Below are 21263 nucleotides of genomic sequence, written 5' to 3'. Positions count from 1 at the left end.
GCCTCCTGCTGATGGAGACCCCTTCGTTAGCAAGCTAGCCAGCAGCACAAAAATGGCAGAGGATGCGTGATGAACGGCGCCCCTACGTCACAGTTTCAGCACCGTGGACAGCATGACGTCTGTACAGGTGGGTGCCAAACACGTGAACACACAGGTGCAGTGTGCAGGGATGAGACTTCTGCTTCAAGGTAAACTTGTATCTCACATGTAAAATATCTGAGACTTGAACCGTGATGATTGCATTGTAAACACATAATAAGCCATCCCTTCTCATTCACTGGTCATCCTCGGTCCTGACATTTTGACATGTGATAACAGTGACGTCCAACCATCAGTCTCCCTTCTACTGTGCTTTGTCTTTCTACTGTCCCCATAAGTTTCCAAAGTTAGCTTCAGACTGTATATAGACAGCTGAAACATCAGACAACGAACAGTAATAGCAACATAATTTGCATTTCCTGTGCAATATTTTATTTTCATGTGCGATATTACTTTCGTTCTTTGCCAGTTAGTTTTGATTTAGCTTACTTAAATGTTTATACTTTGCACTTTCTATTTAGCACTGCTGTTAGCTTAAACTCTCATACACTTTCTATTTGCTGCATAACTTGATATGCAATAGTTACTTTCATATACAACATTTTATTTTCATGTGCCATAGAATTATTCCTTAAGTATCATTGCCAGAATTACTGCCTAGATTCAAGTTGTAGTTATGTTTCAGCTGAACTGTTTTTACTAAATGTATCACTTATTGTTTTCTTTTTGACACTGCTGTGAGCATATACGCCCTATCCACTTAATATTTACCACACACTTCATATGCAATATTACCTTAGTACTTGGATATCATTGTCAGTTTTACATTTTACTTTACTGTTCTAGTTTTATTTTCAGCGTACTTGTTTTTAATAAACGAACTGTACCTATTGCTATTATATTTGCTGCTTTATAATTGCTACTCGTGGTGTATTCTTATATTATTCTATTTTGAGTTTCATCTGGCAGAAGAATCCATGAAGTTCTCTCTTGTAGTATTTTTGTGACATAGATCTGTTTTTTTTAACATTAAGTATTTTTACTTGCTAAGCTACTTCAAGCTTGTACTCCCCTAGATTTCAAAAGGAGGTTTTGTACCATTTACACCACAACTTATTTCACAGTTACTTTGAAGAGAGTTTGTATACAAAATATAGCATACTCTTAGAAATATAGCAATGCTGTGGACATCTTGTACTATAATGTTTAAGGGTTTTAGGGTAGTTAAAGCTTTGACATGGTGCACCATTGTTGCTTACACAGTTATCTGCAATTAACCTTTTACTTTTGCTATTTTAACTACAGCTGCTCGTAAAACTTCTACGTATCATTCTGAATGCAGGGATTTTACATGGAAAAATTTTTGTGCATTGAGTTATTTCAGTAAAGAGATTAACTTTTGTTCTAGTAATGCAGTAAATTAAATTTAATATGTTATTCTGTATGCCAAACAGCAATATTAAGCTGAAATTATGCCTATATATAAATATACTTATTTGCTTATTTACAATCTCCATCTTTTTTCTCAGACAGACTCTAAAAACCTCAAGGTACTGAATTTGAACTTACTATCCTGAGGGAATATTTATACTAATTCCAACTTCAAACAACTCAGCACACACCACGGCTGTGACGAAAATTACAGAAAAGAGAGATCATTTCCTCAGGTCTAATTTCTACATCATCCTCGAGCTCGTTCTGTACACTGTATGCACACTGTGTAATATTTGAGCTCCTGTAGGTCAAATACCACAGCCATCTCCTCCACTTGATGATTATGATGATTATGTTAATGATGATAATGATGATGAGGATGATGATATATGGAAGCGTCTGCTGCTCACTTGGTCGCTTACGCCTGCGTGAAAGAAACCACAGAGGCAAACCCCAACTGCCTGTTTCATGATATGTAACAGTGACCTCTTTTTCTGGAGCAATCCCAGACAATTTACTGGAAATCATTTTATCTCACTTGTCCATAAAAGAAGTATCAGGCCCCCTGAGAGCGCCTGTGGCATGTTTTTTCTTTATTTCCTCACCGCCTTAAAGTTTCTGTTATCTGCCCAAAATGCCCACTTGGGGGAGCTACAATCCAATAGGTCTTGCCAAGCCATTTTGCAGAAATCCTCTCTCATTTGTCATCAATTTATTTTCATTCAAACGAAGGGTGACCATGTGAAGAACATCAGATCAGTTGACAGCCTGTAAATGTGATTTAAACATTTAAGCACCATTTACCCAGATTAAGTTTCAATTGAAGAACAAATGCTATTAGGTTGAAATCTTACAGTATGTGGCAAATGAGGTAAAAATATTCCTCCTTTTTTTTGTTTGAATTCGAACACATTTCTACACCTAAAACCTTTAAATGAAACTAGTGTGCTTTTGTTAATAAGTAACTACACATTCATGCCTTGCAAATGCGCATTTTCTGCCTAAATTACTGCACCTATATAATGTTTTGTATAGATAGACTCTAGATAAACACAAACTGAGAATTCATTACAATTCAACTTCAGTCCACAAACACAATCACTCTCTCTCACACACACACAGACAAAATGAGCATCGGTTCCTTCCCTAATCTTGTATTAATGGACCCAATCACAGACTCTATGAATAATCAATGGCCAGTGGTCTGCAACCGCACTGCTGAGACCTTGAGTGAAACTGAATTTTCCTAATAAGACACGCACACATACACTCACACACCTTGAGGCCCTAATAAGCTCTAATGCACTGTGGGTTGAAAATACGTCACATGGTTTGTTTGCTGCAGAATGTGAAAGATAAACATGCTGTGGCGGCCTGTGCAATGAGTGTGTATGTATGTACTGTGTGTATATTTATATATATATATATATATATATATATATATGTGTGTGTGTGTGTGCATGGAGAAGGATAGTGTGAAAACGGGGATCTGTCTGTCCTTGTCCACTTTCTCCTGCCCCTCTAATGCTGCTTTCCACAGAGGACTCTGTGTGGAAACAACCGCTTTGGCTAATAGCTGCTACATTAGTCTCTTAACCAGCTGGTCATGGCCATTTAGAAATGTTCATTAGGTCGCGGACGAGAGTGGAAAGGTGCGATAGTTCACTCCCCACTGTTGACTGTAGAAAGAAAGAAGAGAAGAGGGGAGAGAGAGGAGCAGATGTACAGACGAAGAGGGAAACGGGAGCAATTTGCTGGCCAACATGACGACTAAGTGTAAAAAGCCACAGATGCAATTATCATCATATTGCCCTGAATAAGAACCTTGTGCATAATTAGATCTCATTAAGGTCTATGAGTGTTATTTTAGGGCCCTGAAAGGTTGGATAAGCAGGGCTTGATATTATGGGTTATTAATGCTGCAACATCTGGTGCCATTCTGGCAGTCGTCTCACAGTGTCAGAGTGGGCTGGAAAATTCAGCACTGCACTGATGTTATGACCAGATAGTAAAATACGATGCGGAGTGCCTCCTTCTTCTTCATATATCAATATATGGATGGAGATATAGTTGTGTGGTAGTATATAGCTTTATATATGGCGTGTGTGTGCTTGTGAGTTTGTTTGTGCTGATGACCAGTCAGAACACATTACACACTGCAGAGGGAAACAGCCCTCTGTCGCCGGAAAAACGATTGATTCTCCATTTCCATATTAATGAGCAGATTTGTTAAGAGCCTGCAGGAGAGGGAGAAAATAACAGGGTCTTCATAGGGCACGACATTTATAAATAAAGCTGATGCAGAGAAAAATGGAAATTAAACCTTTTAGTTTAATAAATTTGAGGCGTCCGCAGCAAAGCGAGCGATTTGCATTTCCATTTGTGGCCAAATAATGAGAGTGCGGGTCCATGATGAGCCTGCTAGTGCTGCTTTTGGGTCTCAGACAGTCAGACAATCACTCCAGCGTGCAGCCCTCCACATCAATGTCATTAGCTCAGGCCTGTTAACTCTGCTGCTTGGCTTTCTAAGATTATTTGGCGAACTAGAGATTCTTATTGTCACTTCGAATGAGGAAAAGAATTGCGCTCAGAGTAGAATTTATTCACTTCTGTATTTCCTGCATTTCCCAACATGGATGTGTCTGTGGCTTTTTTTTTTCTCCCGTGAATGTTCGACTTCCTCTATACATGCAGGTGTCACTTTAAAATGACATTTTGTTGTTCTAAAACATCTCTGTCAGATGTTTCGCTCTGCCTTGCCTCATAAACACTTGCTCTTAGATGCACACACACACACACAAAGCATCACTGATTGAATTTATTGGGGAATGGATGTTGACTAGACCACTCCAAGTAGGCTAGATTGTTGTTGTTCCCAGATTGACAGACAGACCCAGAGCGGCTGATTGAAAGTGCCTTTTAGCTTGCTCTCACTGTATATTTGATTTGGCAAAATGGAAGGGGAGTCCAGTCTTTTCCCAGGATGCAAACACAAGTCCTTGTGTTTGTGTGGGAGTATGTTTGTGTATTTGTGTGTGCTCTGCGTACATTGACTGGTGGAGGCTTTAGTAAATGCTGCATAAAATGTACCCTTTCAGGTATTAATTGAATAATGCAGGCACTCCTCTTGTCAGCCATCAAGTGGGCCACTTTCTCAGTGGCCTGTGCTGCTCTCCTTGCCTGTGAATTGACTAGATTTATCTGTGTTGTTCCAGCCAATGGATGCCATTTGTTCCAAATATTTGACATAAACATGCAAAGAGCAGAGGCGTGCACTCATAAAATAAGCTTCGAGACTGTCGTTTTACATCCCAAAGAGACCAACGGGGGGGCTCTCAGCCTATCAAATCATGTGGAGCTCTTGCTGAGCCAACAGCGTGTTAAAGTTCTCCTTCAACCAATGATGTGATGAAAAGGAACAATTGCTGCCATAAAGAAAGAGGAGAAAGTAGGGGAAAAGCAGTATAGAGGAGTGCGACAGAGGCCTTTGGGTGGAACAAGGAGGAGAGATGTGCAGTGTTCTGCTAAATATGCAGTTATTTTCCATGCCTTTAATGGGACACATCTCATTGGGTGCCTTATGTCTGCTTCCAAACTGTAAAAGATACTTAGCTTGACACCTGCAGGAAATTCCCCATAATAAAGACAATATTGGCATATGGAGTCTTTGCTGAATCGATGCTTTCTAATACTGTTAAGACAACCGATGTATTAATGCAGCTTGTAAAAAGTAAAACTGGTTACCCTGGGAGTTGCATTTAACTTTGGAACTGATGTGAAATTGATTGCGATTAATCGAGATATCCTTTAATTGGCGAGTGCAGATGAGGAATTCCACTCAGATTCAGTCTATATTGCACTTATGGGTTAGACTCGGGTGTGTATGCTTGTGTGTGTCTGCGCTGGGGTTCGATTTGCTGATTTAGCACCTCTCTAATTTTCTACACGGTAATATTTTCCTCACCTGCCTGCCATCTGTTTTTATTAAGCGGGCGAATATGTTTGTCTAAGGATATCAATAATCATAAACAAAGCCATGACTCTTTCACCTCTCTCGCAGCACCTCTGCCTGTCTCTCTCACACGAGGCTGCTCTCAGTTCGGGCTCTGATCGGATACAGTCTACATATTTGAACGTGTAATTGGTGAAAATCAAACGTTTTCAATCCTGGTTTCAGTCTCTTAAAATGCTCACACAGTACATCAGCGCACACGCATAAATTCACACACACTGTGCCCGTGGCTCATGCCTTGACTGAGTGTGTGCTCTCCTATTACAGACAGTAATTACCGTCAGTCACCCTGTGTGTCCATAACAAGCCAGCATAATGCCCTAATCAGGCCTGGATTAATCTAACCCTCTCTCTAATCACTCTAAAAGTGATTTATATTGTTTTTCCTGTTCGGAACAAATGAAATCTGTAGCCCAAATTAATACTGGCTTTTCATCACTGGGAAGCTAAAAAGCCAGTAACCATCACATTCTTGTCATTAAGGCTGCATCTGTGAAGACATGCGCTCGCACACACACATGCTGACATATTTAAGTTGGAGAGAAAAAATATATAATGTAATATTCCATTAACTTGGCAAACTAATAACATTAGTCTTCTGTTGAAAGGCTTTCAGACCAAGCAAATGGGGTCATCAGAGGAGTAGCAAAAATTTTATTGCTACTATTTCATATCCTCCTTTGATTTAATAATTACAATCAGAGAAATGGCTGCTGATAAATTGCTTTTATGTTGCACAATTGTATCAGCTTTTATTCAAGAACTTTCTGAGCTGTAAATTAAACACGCTGAGAGTTTATCGGCCGGCCTCGCATGTGTCAGCACAGGAATAATTTTGCACCGTAATGGACATAAAAAAAATCATTTTTTTGATCCGTCCACAAATCATTCAGATGAAAAAATGCTCTATATCATTCTGTACAAGTCATTTGTCAAATTGTATCAGCCACAATCTTGCAATTTCTTGGTCTCAAGCTTTCATTTAAGATAGCTTGCCTCCTGTTTTGGTCCATGCCTCCTACTTTGTTTCATTTCCATTGTTAAACAAATCAATTCCAACCCTGACTCACTTCCCACTGTTTTTCATTATGAAGAACGAAGGCTGGACACGAATCGTAACAGAACCCTGAAATTTCCTGCTCACTATTCGGTCTGTGCTCGGAATACAAACCAACTCACAAGACGCGCATTTAACAAATGCAAATTGTGAGCCAATCTGGCCAAGCCTTCTGGGCTCCCGGTTCCATATTCATTTCCTTCCCACCCCACTGTTCTCAAACTCCAGAAACAATCCCTAGGTTAACCTGAAAGGGAAAGGAAATGAAGATCTGACAGTGTCCCTTTATCTCTTTCTTTTCCACACTGTCTCTCACCTTTGCTCCTCTCCCCTTCCTCCCCATCTCCCCCCCTCTTCCTCCCCTCAGTCCCCTCTCCCCTGTTCTCTTCATGCTGTGTAATTCTCATCTTACACACTCTGTTGCTCTGGACTATGAATAATGCATGGTGTGTGAGAAATCCTCAATCTCATGCTTGGCTCCCAGCGAGCATTACGGAGCTCGCATCTCTATTACGGAGATGAATAGGAGAGAGGGGAATATCGCATAGGATACGCTCTAACTTCATTGTTTGTTTTCAGCGTTAAAGCCCCAATCTGGGATTTCTTCAAGTACATATGAATTATGTATATAAATATACAAGGGGAGGCTTGCTGATGAAAAATACTGTCAAAAGTTTCATAATTCACCATATTGTCACAACAGTTACATTTTTCTCGTGTCACAACGCAAATAAATGGGAACAACAAGAACAAACTATTTACAGCTTCAGAACAGCTTTAAAATTCATGCGCTTGTACACTGCCAGCCCTTGAAAAATAATTTATTTTGAGTTAATGAATTTTTATAGCGAACTACTTTAAATTCAATCCAATAATGCTATAAAAAGCAGCAGCGGCACCATAACATTTTTTTTTATTTTATTTTTATTTGCTGTGGTGTGTTTCAGTTCAACTTCTCTGTGATTTGATTTGATTTTATGGAAAATGATAAAATGGCAACTGCAGGGACGACACATTGATAAATGCAGGAGTCTGGTCGGATGCATATACACGTGAATCACACCATTGCTGTTTGTTTACATCTGTAATAATACTGAGAATGCAAATAACTAGCAGGATCAAGTAACTGCTCACAGAGAGAAAAGATGCATTTTAAGAACAGGTCAGGTTGAAACTGTTGTATTCAGTGCAGAGTCGCATCACATGAGGAACAAATAACTGCTTGACCCTTTCTGCAGACATTGTAGGAAATATAAACCTACTGGAGTGGCTGAGTTATTTCGCCTGTGGTGTAAACTTCAATATTTCCAACAGTTTTATGAGCTTTTTATGACATATCCCAGTCTTATTGATTTCCTTTTGCAGTGATGATGCCACATGAAGAGACACTTGTGCTAAAACTGGTGTTTTTAGGTTCAGTCCGTCAACCTTTGTGCCTCTGAGCTAGTGTTATGTATACATTATGTGTGTGCCTTACTGTATGTGGGAGCCACAGTACGACATAGATCCATGTTTTATGGGGTGTGTACATGCGATAAAAGCACTCAAGAGTTAAAGTGCTTTTCTACCATGCTCAAAGCCATGTGTCAGCACTAGACCACTAAATCCACACAATTCCCTTGAACAGTTTCCCTTCCTCTGATAGTCGATCATTCCTCTGTTTCAGGTGGCTGGCCACTGTGGCTGACAGGGCCAAGTCCTTGAGGAGATCATGTGTCTGTGGAAAGTACAGGACAGGCACTGATGTTTGAGCTTTCAAACCAATGTCCCTGTTGTTGCCCATTTCCCTCCTCTGTTCCCAACGTCTCTATGACCGAGCTCCACGACTTGGCATGCACAAGTCAGTCATGATTTTTCTTTGCTAGAGTGCTAGGAGAAAATGTAAAATCTATTTTATTCATTTTAAGCCATCCTGAGTATCATTCCTTTTATTTCTGATGCCCTGGAATATGCTCCCTACATTTCAACACTCTTTTTGCCTTCCATCTTTATGTTCTGCTTCAGCCACTATTGTACATCATTTGTAATATAAAGCAGGGCCAGAGAATGTTATGGATAAAAACCTCCCCATTATTCCATGGTGCTGAAATCTTACAGAAATATGCCTCCCATTTTGGTAGACATGGCTTACTCCTCTGTCTTTTTCCATGCCCATTTTGGATGAACCCCAGATGAATCATACTAACGACCTGGGCCCTGTGCTGCAGCACTGCTCTGAAATTAATATCTAAGGAATGGAGATATAGGGCAAATAAATGAGAATAGGAGCCTGATATTCACTCTTGGGTGCTACGTGCTCAGGCGCAGACACACACATACATGCACTCGCATATACTGCACACGGAGCCTGACAGGCAGGCTATTATCCCCCAGCCCACACTGCTGTAATTGGCTATGGCTTTTTACAAATGTGGCTCTGTCTGACTCGCATATCAGCTCCCGTCTCATCAACTGTGTAGGGGTCACTCACTATGTCCGTACTTGTGTGTGTTGGTGGTGCATGTGTCTGTATATGTGCAAGTATATATGTAGGGGTCACTGGTGTGCCCATCCCTCTCATGTCTTCATTTCACATGCTCATTTATGTCTACGCTAAACGAGCCAACGGATGCTAAGTGTGTCTGCGGCTGCCTCCTCTTTAGCAGCGCCAGAGTATTTAGCCATTAGTCCACTAATGGCATCAGGATCATTCACACAGCGGCTAGGTGATGATGAAATATTAGCTTAGTTCAGGCCGTCATTAGTTAGTCTGGGCTTGCCTTGGAGGTCAGGTTCATCCTATTTTCTCACACACTGGGATCAAATCCAGTTATTAAGTGAATCTGGAGATTAAATTCTTAATTATGTTAGTTTGCAGAAAAGCACACAAGACCTAACAGACTTTTGCAGCTAAATCTGCTGTTATAAGCTTTACTTTGCAACCCGACAGGCGCTTTTCTTTTCCTTTCTTGTGTCTGCTTGGATTTTCCTTAAATACCTTTTATTTACTCTGTGGAAACAGAAAATATAGTTAGAGGGGGACATAACATGCAACACAGTCTAAGAACATGATGTAATAAGTAGCTTAAGCAGAAGCTCCTGATGTACATTTGTACAAATCTGAAGCTTTTATAATGTAAATGGTTGTTTTGTTCAGTTGTCTACCTTTACCAGATTTATTTAAGAATGCAAACACAGACATTGTAATATGCTGATGGTTTGTCAATGCTGACATTATGTCACAGTATTTAAGTTAAACTGATCCTTATTACTAGAGTAAGTAGTCTGAATATACAACTTGACCTGCCGCAATTATTCGATGAGTTGTCAACTATTAAATTGATTGCAACTATTTTGATCATCAATTAGTCAGTTTTAACTAAACAAGTCAAAGTTCCCCACATGTTCCTGCTATTCAAATTTAAATATTGCCTGTTTTTTTTCTCCTTTATGATAGTAAACTTAATATAGTTTGGTTGTGGATATTACAAAATATACATTATACATCGTCTTGGGCTTTGGGAAACACTGATCGACATTTTCCACAATTTTCTGACATTTCATAGACTATACAATTATAGATTCATCAAGAAAACAATCAGCAATGAAAATAATCAGTATTTGCAGTTCCATATATAACACAGTGAATGAAATGAAATGGACATACACTGGAGAAGTTAAGAAATGTAACCAAATGGCAGGCTATTTTAAAATTGCATATCAATTTTCTGAATGCTGTGAAAGTATGGATGGTTTATCCATTTGAGATGTATGCAGTTGTTGGAACGTTTATGCTCCTTTGTCAAATAAGGCCTCATAAAAATGCGACTTAAACTCTTTTCAGCTGTCAGATTATTGATATAGAGGCAAGAAACATGAGAGTAAGATCTATAAAGTTAGATCACTAGTATAATGTAGGCAAATGTCTAAAACTAATATCAGTATTGATGATCTGTTACAAATTGCACATATTGCAACCATTCCCAATAGTAAACACTTTAGCATTTGAAACTCAACATTTAGCTCTTAATGCATATTAGTAGAATAAACACTTTATACTAGACTGCAGTTTATAACCCACTGATTATAAACTGAAGTATTGGATCCTGTCAAACTGATATGCATATAGAGGTGTCACAGGTGCTTTAAGACAACAACTGCATAATATAATGCCATCATTAGGTGATGCTGGTAATGTTTACTCTCGTATGTGGCACACATGTAGATCATTTAATATACATGGATTAATGGACACTACACACAGTTTGCTCAAGTTTAAATGGCTTTTACGCAGACTTAATTGTACAATTCGAGACATTGTGTGACGTATGAAGGAGGAGATTAAACCAGGAGACAATGAAAATCACTGACTTGTTTGAACTCTCGGCACTGTTGCACCACAGGTTTGGAGTTTTACTTTAAGAAGAGTCCCTGAAGTCACAGCATAATTACTTTCCCACTAGGCGGGGCTCTGGAGCTGAAATTACATCACACTTAATGGGGTTGATTTAAACCTATATTCGAGAAGCCAACTGCTTGCCTATCATATTCTTGCACCTTGTTAATCCTTAACCAATGAATTAACCCTCATTACCAGTGTTGGAATATAGCTGAACACTCTCTCTCCCCTCTTCTTGCTCTGAATTTTCTCCCCTCCGCCCCGTTCTTACCCTCCATCTAGCGTTCTGTGATGAGGGACGTCTGGGGTCAGTGATTCTGTCCTGTGTAGCCCCTCAGAGTTTCTTCTGCATTCAGATTATTCTGACCTTAGATCAGCCCTCTTGGCTGACCGTTAAAGCACTTCAAAATCCAAACCCATCCCAAAGCCAGCTGCTCCCCACAGAGTAAAGATTGCCTCATATCTCTCATCTTGTTTGTCTGTCCGTCTCTTAAGAACAAAGTGAACAGTACAACTAAAGGAAAAGGACCACGAGGAAATGCTTTTGGCAATGCTTCAATTTCAAATGACAAAGTAGAGACGGAGATCTGAGCACTGGTGTGAGATGAGCTTTATGCTCAGGTGTCATTTAAACCTGGCCTCCTCTAGTCTGTAAATAACATGCCTCAGCTCCACTTTGCACACGGGAGTCAAGTCCTCTCAGCTAAGATTTGATCAGAAGAAGGTATGTTTGTGATTGTGTGGGTTTTACCCAATGAGACTTCAGCAGACCTGCCATGCAGGTATTTTTATAAAGCACATGAATCAATCCAGCTCCCAGGATTTGCCCCTGCTGTGAATGGTTGAGTTTGATTTCTTTGTTTGAAAATCCAATATCTTTTTAGATGCAAATCTATTGGATCAAAGATGTATTGCCCCTTTTTGGAATGGAGGTGTTTTCTAATGATTGTGTTTGATTGACACATGGCACTCAGTTTGTTCACCGCGACCAATTTTTCAGATCACTGACAGGATGGTGAGGACTATAAAAAGCATGCAGAGATCATTTCTTTAACACATTTGCAAAGGAGATAAGTACAATTGAAACCTTAAATTTGAGTTATATTTTCTTAGCATTTTTGTATTGCAGTGTTTTCCTGTCTTTTTGTCTGCTCTTTCTGTGAGAAGTGGTTCGCTTGTGCATTCAGATGAACGTCCGGCCTTATTGTGTGTGACCTCCGTCTCTTTGGCTGTTTGCTGTCTCGGATAACATTTTGACATTCCAGTCTCCTCTCTCAGACACTGCGATACCTCAGACCGAGGGTGGATGGGGGGCCCAATGATAAGGCTTCACTCACAATTAGCAGGCAGGAGCAGGGAGGCGAGAGGGGGAAATTGAACTGTCAGGAGAGAGGAGAGAAGAGAGGAGGAGTGGAAGAGGGTGGGATAGAGGGGGAGACGGGGGGAGGGGGGTGACCCCATCCTGCAAAATGGAGCCCGTCATAATTTGTTCATTTGGTGCCCATCAGGCTCTACCTTCCCTCTCCGCTGACCTCCCTCCCTCAGTTTCACCCTCTCCCACCTCTCCTCTCCCCATCTTCTGTTTCACCTTCCTCCTTACCTTCACTCATCACAGCATTCCCACTTTATTGATATTGTGTTGTCACTTTTGCCATTCTCGTGCTGTAGCTTTTCGCAACATTATTCTTATTAAATGCATCAATTGGTGATATAAGGGAGAAAAAAAACTACCTCGAGGCTTCAAGAGGTGAAAGTCAGAAAAAGAGCTAACAAGACCAAGGCCTGGGCTGCCTCTCCTGAGGATGTGCTGGATGGTAATGCTAATGTTAAATAAGCAGAGAGGCTTTTAGCAGCTCTGTATTTAAATGTCAAATGCTGATGGGCCCTAATGAGATAATACTGCTGAGAGCAATTAGCCAGCTAGATGCAGAAGACTTTTCACATCAGCACACACAAACTCACACAGTCGGTGTATACATACACATGCAAACTCAAATTCATACTGTGTGTTGCTCAGTGGAGAAAACAGCTGCTGGTTTTAACATAACTTGATGATTTTTTTTCAGAGATTAGTATAGAATCTTAACATTGAAATCGGAATCTGAAAAAGTTTTATTGCCATGCAGGTTTTCACAGACAAGGAATTTCACTGGATGTTTTAGTGCAGAACAGTAAACTCTAAGAGCAAACACTGTAGATTAAAAAAAAGGGTTGCAAGTCAGTAGACAGTAGGTGTTATAGGATAAATAAGAAGAAAATGTTACAAGGCAAATGAGCAGCAACTGTGTCAGATACAAGATATTTTAAATCTTTAAAAGTAATGATATTTCCCATGTGCAGAAATGTGCAAAGTGATAGCCTGAGAATGTGCAAGGTTGCACATTATGTAATGTTAAACAATCTGAAATGTGCAAAAAGATAACGATTATCCTATTTAAAAGCTGTGTGCCTTGTTGAAGAGGCACTGCCGTCTTCTAATGATGCCTCAAAACACTCTGTACCAATATTTACACAAGTGAATCCACACTATCTTTATGTCAAGTCACAGCTGTTAGATGCTGTCATCACAGGCTGATTATATTGGACACCACAGAAACTAGAACAAGCCTGTTCTGATATCTTGTTAACAGTTTAGTTTATCCTCCAGTTTCTATCTAAGTGCTGGTGGGAATGCCTTAAATAAGACCAAATTAGACCAAAAGACAAGAAGAGCTGGATAACGATGCAAACATGCTTTTGTTGTAGCTAAAAGAATTACTGATGTAATTTAGAAATGATTTTAAAATGTCTGTTTATTCTGTAACTAAGTCATTTGATTTAATGAATTTGATGGCTTTGAGATATTAACTTTCATTGTTGACGGTAAGACATATTTATAAAATTGGTTGATATAAGTTTATTTTCTACCAGTTCTTTCACTGATCTTGCTGAAATATATTTTGCATGTGGGTTGTTTCTTTTTTTGTCACACGGGAATGACTGTAGTCCATTAAGGCCTATTTTTCATTTGTCTTTACTTTATAATAGGATGTTCCGGATTTTTCTATGATAAAACATGAAACAAAACTAGTTAAAACTTGAATTCCTAGAAATTTTTGCATTCTTTAGTATTGCATTTTGCCTGTAAGCACTGTAGGCACCCAATAATAGGCACTGTAGGTCCTATTATCACACTTGAACTTGCTTTTTGGCTCTTATCCAGGTTGTTTTCTCTTGACTAGACTCGTGTTTGGGTTGTATCTGCTCTGAGATGTATGTTTCTTTGGATAAAAGTGTCTGCTAAATGAAATTGTAGAGTTGTGGGTTTTTTATGGCTCATGTGGAACTTATAAATGGATAAATATTTTTCTGTTTTCTTGATAGGAAATCAGGCCATGATTAAACAGATTTGCCTTTAAGATAGCTTCTTTATATTAAAAGTGGAGTTTCACCAGTTATTGGTTTTGGCTGAAGGTTTAACTGTGCAGTCACTGCTGATAAGTCAGTAAAGATTTTCATCCTTTAAAATCACTCTTTGTCTCTCACTCTGTACTCGGGACAATATGTGTGAATTGTTATATGTCAGCAAAAGTGTGCAGTGTGTGTGTGTGTGTGTGTGTGACAGAGAGGATACAGGTGTTGTTAGCAAGCTCTGAAGGTGACTGCTGGTCTCATCCATCAAACAGGCTTTCCTCAGGCTGATCCCTAATGGATCCCCTCAATCAGAGCCGCTCACTGTCAGTCGCAGTGCAACAAAATGAGAAATCAGGCAACTGGTCGCACAGCCAAGGTTGGGAGTCATATAAAGGGGACAAAGTGATAAAGACCAGCTCGTGTCCAGCCTGTTGATTAGAATTGAGTGATCTCAGCCTTCCAGCCGGTCATGACGGAAGCAGGACATCAATCTGGACAAAAGCTACTTCTTCAACAACTATAATTCAGCTGTGTATTCGCTGTATCCAAACTGGCAGACTTGACTTCATTGTGAGGTGATGTGCTGCCTTTGCATTAGAGGCCATTATGTTTCTGTCTCCACCTTTAATTCCACTTAGTCTCTCAGATTAACTAGTTTTAATCAATCAGTATAATTTGATAACAGGCCAGAGAACGAGGTTTTGATTTCATTTTGTACAATTTACATCGGTAATGGAAATGATAAATGGGCTAAACCCTCTCTGTGCTCTAAAAAATAGTCTCAGGCTAATGTAGTTATCAAGTGTAGACGCACTTCACTTTACCGTAGGCCATTAAAATCTATGAAGGAAGGACAGATTCAAATAGAGCATTCACTTTATCCCTGTGTCCAGGCCTCCTTACTATGTTAAATGCTAGTTCTGGCTTCCCTTCATGGTGATTTGATTTGAGAAGCTAATATACTGAAAGCCTCCTCTTGCTGTTTGTCTCCAGCTACTCATTCTCTCAGCTTTAAAAGCCCAAAGCCTTTATTATTGAAAAGGTCTGTATTTGGTTTTAGGGTCTAACAAAATTGTGTACCCACGTTTTTGTCTGTGAACGCAAAATGAAAAAGGTTTGAGTGCCGTCAGTGTCTAAAATAGATTCATTATACAGTATGCCTGTGCTTGGCTACTAAATAGGAAAGACGGATTCATGGCGGTACAGTAAAGTAATCATGCTAAAAGCTCTTGCTACAGGTTGTGTTGAACTGTCAAACCCTCTCACATCCTCTCTGTTGTATTATTCTTTGCTAACAACATTGTCGATTCAAACATTGTGAACTACTTGAAAACTGTTTCAGTAGGTTACAAGTGGATAAACAGCCAGGTAAAACTAGACTTTACTGTGTGGGATATGGGGATTTTTGGCTTTAAATGAGGCCTAAAGGTCAAAGTCATTACATTAAGCATACAAGTCTTGTAACTACAGAAAATTCAGGTCTTCGAAAGACTGCCAAGAGTAAATTTTTAGGGTGTAAATAAGCAAGCCTTTACATTTTGGTCTAAAATGTGAAGTAAAAGTTCAAAAAGTCCGAGTCTAAATTGGCTTGTGTGTCAGAATGTCATATTATTCATACAAATCAGGTGTTTATCTTTTATTATTAATTGTTGGTTGCTAAAAATGCTAAATCTAGTTGCTTCTGGGATATGTAAGTCGTCAAGTTCAAGATGATCAGAAAAACCCAAGTCAAGTGTTTTAGCAAATGACCAGTGGTGAAAATTTTCTTAGACAAATGGCTGGATTGAATATTTTTGCCCTGTTCTTCTTGTGAATTAACTGATAGTTGTAGGCAGATACTCGCCTGTTGACATACATGCTGATATTAATATTCGTGGCAGTATTGATTGGAAGGCCTGCACATAGTCATGTATATAACTGTCCAGTGGCGGGCTTACCAATCACCATAAGTCAGTGTCTTGCTGGGAACACCGGGGGTGGTGTGAGCACCCATTAGAAATTAATCTTAGAGATTTAATATGACTATTGCAGGAGTTCATGCAGTTCTCTCATACAAACATGCCCGCATACTCTTCATAAAGCATGACATTGTTTAGCTGGTATGCAATTTTTAGAAGGAACCTGACAAATGCGAGCACTGTAGTGATCAGATTGGCTCCAGAGCATCTAATAGTTTCCTAAATGTCACATACAATCTATGCAGCATTGACTCTAGAGGTCACACGATGATCAGTACAAAAATGTCAAAGATTTGTGCACAAGCAATGACATGCACACGATTTATCAAGTGCACAGCTGTCTTTACATGTTTGATTTTTCCCTGCTCGCTTTTCTGTCTCTTTGTTTTACCCTCTACCGTTCCTTTCTCTCGCTGAAGCTCAGGAAAGGCTCCTTGGCTACAGTCCATGATTATCATACAGATAGGATCATATCCCATTGATTTTATGCAGATGATCACCTTTCTGTGTATGCAGGGCTGATGGTGGTAGTAATTTACAGAAGAAAATCAATTACCCTTCTCGTCTGCCGGAGTAATTGTTTATTATTTTCCTATTAGACAAACTGTGTTGATCAATGTTATGGAAAGATTGCCCATGAATACTATCAACATAAATAGATTTGCCTTCGACATTAGTACTAGTTTTCCTTTAATGACCTGTACAATGTCACACCAATGCCACAGGCTGAGATCTAAGCACTAACTATATGTGATGGATTCATGCGTGTGTGTACATACTTTGTTTCTTTGTGTGGGAAAAATATTCCATTTTTAAATTCTCGTAAATGTAAAAGGCCTTGAATTTACTTGCAAGTTTATAGAAACAGTGCTGTGCAGGTTTGATAATATAAAGCAACAATTACATCCAAACACAGGATCCTGCATCGACACTGTTGTTGTTGTTTCACAAATGTGCCGTTGATGTGAATAGTCAGTGGTTCCCCTGGCTCCGTCCAGAGCCTCTCCGCCAGTATCAGTGTGGATTGATCTAGACACAAACTAATCACTATTACTCACTGAAGTAATTGGCCCGGCCCAGATCACAGAGTAGCAACCGATCGACTGGTCCAGGGATCAATTCTGTGATCAGAGGAGGTGGGAGCTGGAAGTAGGGATGCAGAGGAAGGAGGAGGGATGTTTTGTAATGTGGCAGATCAATCTGGCTGAACAGTACCGTGTCTGGGTGTGTTCTAGTCCACCTATCACATCTACCGTGCTGCCCATTTTGAGTTTGCCACTTTTTACAGGTACCGTGCTCCTCTGTTTGCTCGATATTCAGATTCAAAGCAAGCTTATAATTATTGCAAGCTCTTACACATCTCCCCAAACCTTCAGTGTCACAAGAGGAGGATGTTTCCAGAAGATATGGTGACACTATCTACAAGTTGACACGTAGAAAACAGACACAAATGTTAAAGCTTTGGGCAATTAAAGAAGCTAATTTAATAGATCCGGGACCCATTAGTTTTGGTTTTGTGCCACCTGTAACTGCTCCTGGTGTTAAAGTATTTGTACAGAGATTTGAAGGAAAGTAATTTACTCATATTTCTGAATCTGGAAGAAGCAAATATTTGGCATTTTGTTACAATAAAATTCACAGTCAAGTCAATTAGTTTCACAAACACAATATTAATCTTGTTTTTGTGCAATATTTCATCATGTGTAATATTACTTTATTACCTCAGAACCATTACTTGTCACTTTTCTACTGTAGTCATATTTTTGCTTATTTTCTGTGTTCAGTAACATATTGTACTTATATTTTATTTCTCTTCTGCGAGGGACTGTATTTTTTCATCTTACATAATTTTGTTTTCTGAGCAAAATCTGACAAAAGAATTTCCTTTATCAGTCCTTTCTGTGAAAAGTACTTTTATCTGCTACTTGAAAATGGGCTCTGCCACACTGAGAGGGTAATATGTTTTGTTTTTAGAATTAATCAAGAAAGATAATTAGATTTAAACTAATCATTAGCAGTATTCCATCTCCGGCTATGAAAACCATATTAAAAATTTACATTCTTGTATTATCACAAGGTTTGTCCCATTTTGACCAAGGAGTTACAAATCTTCTAAGTACTTTACAGCAACATACAGCACAGGTTTGTCTCTACCAGCTCTACATGCTTTAGTAGGAGTTATTTAAATTCTGACAATTTATCTAAAGTACAAATCAAATGCCTATTATCATGCCGAATTTGACATCCCTCCTGTGAATTTTAACTGAAACGAAGCACCCAGAGGGAACAAACGTGTAAAAATGAGCTTTAAACACAAAGTATCAGTGGTCCATATTAAAATGTGGTTCCAAGTGTCGGTGCTGAAAACTGAGCGCTGTGATCACACATAACTCAAAGATCTCTCTCCTAATATTTGGCCTCAGCCGCTGCATTCTCCTGCTCAGCCTATTTCATGGAAAGAGCAGGTGGTCCTAATATTTCATGCGTTCAGTGTGTTTGCAACCCTTAGCCCCCCGCTCCTGCCCCTTGTTCATTCCTCATCCCACTAGAGGCCATTTCTCTTTCATCCTCGCCGGTCGTGGTCCTGCTTTCAGGAGGTTCCTGCTCGGCCAGACAGAACACTGAGCACAGATCCGGAGCGCTGGCCTCCTCTCAACATTCTCATCTCGGCAGCTCCCCCGGCGCTGCTCCCATCTCACTCTCCCCCTCTCCTCCATCTCTCCTCCATTGCCCTTCTCCCCTCCTTTATTTTTTTTTTTATTTTTTTTGCTTTTTCCTCTTTCTTCTCCTCTTCCTTTCCCTTTTCCCCCTTTCTCTCTTACCGTGGTTGTTGATTGGGTGTCTGAGTGCTTGTGGCAGCTGTGTGTTGTGTGTAATAGAGCAGAGAGGCTAGTCTGAATACAGCGATGGGAGAATTTGTTTATGTGAGAGATGCATAGATGGAGACAGGTCTCCAGACGCTGCGGGCTCTCTCTCGCTGTCATCCTGCATTCAAGCCCTGACAGCAGATCTGAGATGGCCAAATATGCCAGACGCTCTCCCCAAATCCCCAGGCTGCACCCCGCAATCCAACCGATGTGTGTTTGTGTTTATTCAGATTTGACACAATGATTCTGTGTGTATGTGAAGTGTGTGCTTGCGTTTCCAGGATGGCATGCTTGATCAGATTCCCCTGTCACAGGCTTGGTCCAGAGTCCATTACCACTGAGCGACAGAGGGGAGAAACTCCACCAGCTATTCTCTTTTTATCCCATCCCAGTGATCTCTTTCTCTGATATGTTAAGTCTGTTCAGTGGGGCAAGGATTCGGCATCCATTGCTTCTCTGAGATGTGTGTCCAGTTCAAACAGCTCATTTACCATTTTCATTCTCCCCTCCTTTGTGGACTTGTAGTCGCATTTGTATCTGAATGTTTGCAGCAGTTTGTCCAAGTTAGTCTTGTCACTTCGGCCTCGCATCTTCGGGGACTCTTTGCTTTGTCTTTGTGTCACCGTGATATGTTGCAGTGTGTTATTTAAATCAAGTGTCTCAATTGAATAACCTCTGCTTTTTTCTTTTTTTTTTTCCTTTTTTTTTTTTTTTTTTTGGTTCATGCAGGGGTTCCCTGACTCCTTGAAAGACTGTAGCAGCGCACTGTCTTGTTCGGTGAAATACTAAGTGTGGCACACTTCTTCTTAAATGAAGACAAACTAATGCAATGAAATAATATGCTTAGAGGGGAGACTCTAAAGCGCAATTAATGAAAACCGAATCCGAAGTGGCTGGTTGGCTGTGAGGCTGTTGTTCCCATTAGAATCCATGCTTCCATCAGTGCAGCTTGGCTAAAATGCGAAGGCTGCATTCTGAGAGCAACCCCAGTCTGCATGTTGTGGCCTTTTAACTGCCTTCAGCAATCACATTTGATGCTCCTTAATTATCCAACACTTTCCCCCTTCTGCCTTGCTGCCTTCTTTCCTGCTCAGCCGCAGAGACGGTGCGTTTGCTTACCGCTCTGCCTTGCCTAAGTGTTCGCCTGCATGTAAATTAATCTTGATTCACTTTACCCTGCCCTGCTGAGTGCTACAAATTACCCTATAGCAACGAAACAGCACAAGTGAAAAAAGCCAAATCGCTGCACTTGATAGGCTGTTGCTCCTGTGCTTTATGCCATTACATTAGGGCTACATAATGAATGCTCTCTTGTGAAAAGTAGTGTGTTGTAGGTTTTTAATTCATCATGAATAGGGAATGTTTGTGCATCTCTCTCTTGGTGTGTCTGCCCGCACATGTTCCTCTGCAAGAAGCTTTAAGAAGGGGGGATTTGCTGGGTAACCGTGAGGCGCACATTCACTCCCCCCCCCCCCCCCCCCCCCCAAAAAACCACCCTCCACGTCAGCATCCATCATTCCATTTACAGGAGCTTGGCAAAATTAGCTGCCTTTGTGCCGTAGTCGCTCTAATTGGCCGGGGGAAGAAAAACAGGCTTTTGACACAAACACAGGCAACACATTCACTTACCGCAGCACTTGTCTCTCTGTGGATGTTAATGTGAAGGAGGTTTAGGTTTTAATTCACCAGAACAGAATTGGCTCCGGCTTGAGTGCTTCGTTTTCTGCCCTGACTGCTCTTCGCAAATTTCCCTGCCGTCTTTTATTGCTTTTAAACCACACTTTTTTTATGTTCTTTTCCCACTGATGGATGTGCGCCCTGTACTTACTTGCCTGTGCAGTGAGAATGTGTCCCTTAAGAAGGCGGTCTTTGTTCTGCCATGATGGCCAAAAGTAAATTTTTATTTGCTGTGTTTGATCTTGGCATATTAGTCAAATATTCTGCTGCATATGATATAACCTTGACTATTGACAAAGCAAGGACACTCACTGTGGGTATGTTCTCCTGTGTGTGTGTGTTAGTGTGTGTAAATCAATGACAGTGAATGGGAGGAACCCCTCTACAAACCCTCATCTTTCATCTTGAATAACCGATATCATAAACAGACGCTACTCATCAATCTCAC

General features: G+C 40.2%; 1 long non-coding RNA gene across 1 annotated transcript in view; it reads left to right on the top strand.

Moving 5' to 3' along the window:
• Window positions 1-17: 17 nt before the first annotated feature.
• Window positions 18-21263, top strand: part of LOC127534722 (uncharacterized) — a 62483-nt gene continuing 41237 nt past the window's right edge. The window contains exon 1 of the long non-coding RNA XR_007943088.1: window positions 18-127. This is a non-coding gene — a long non-coding RNA (uncharacterized LOC127534722). The remainder of the gene's footprint in view (window positions 128-21263) is intronic.

This window comes from Acanthochromis polyacanthus, chromosome 7, assembly GCF_021347895.1.
Source record: "Acanthochromis polyacanthus isolate Apoly-LR-REF ecotype Palm Island chromosome 7, KAUST_Apoly_ChrSc, whole genome shotgun sequence".
In the NCBI taxonomy this organism is placed as follows: Eukaryota; Metazoa; Chordata; class Actinopteri; family Pomacentridae; genus Acanthochromis; species Acanthochromis polyacanthus.
The sequence above is the reverse complement of the archived record's forward strand: the minus strand, read 5'-3'. Positions and strand labels throughout refer to the sequence as shown.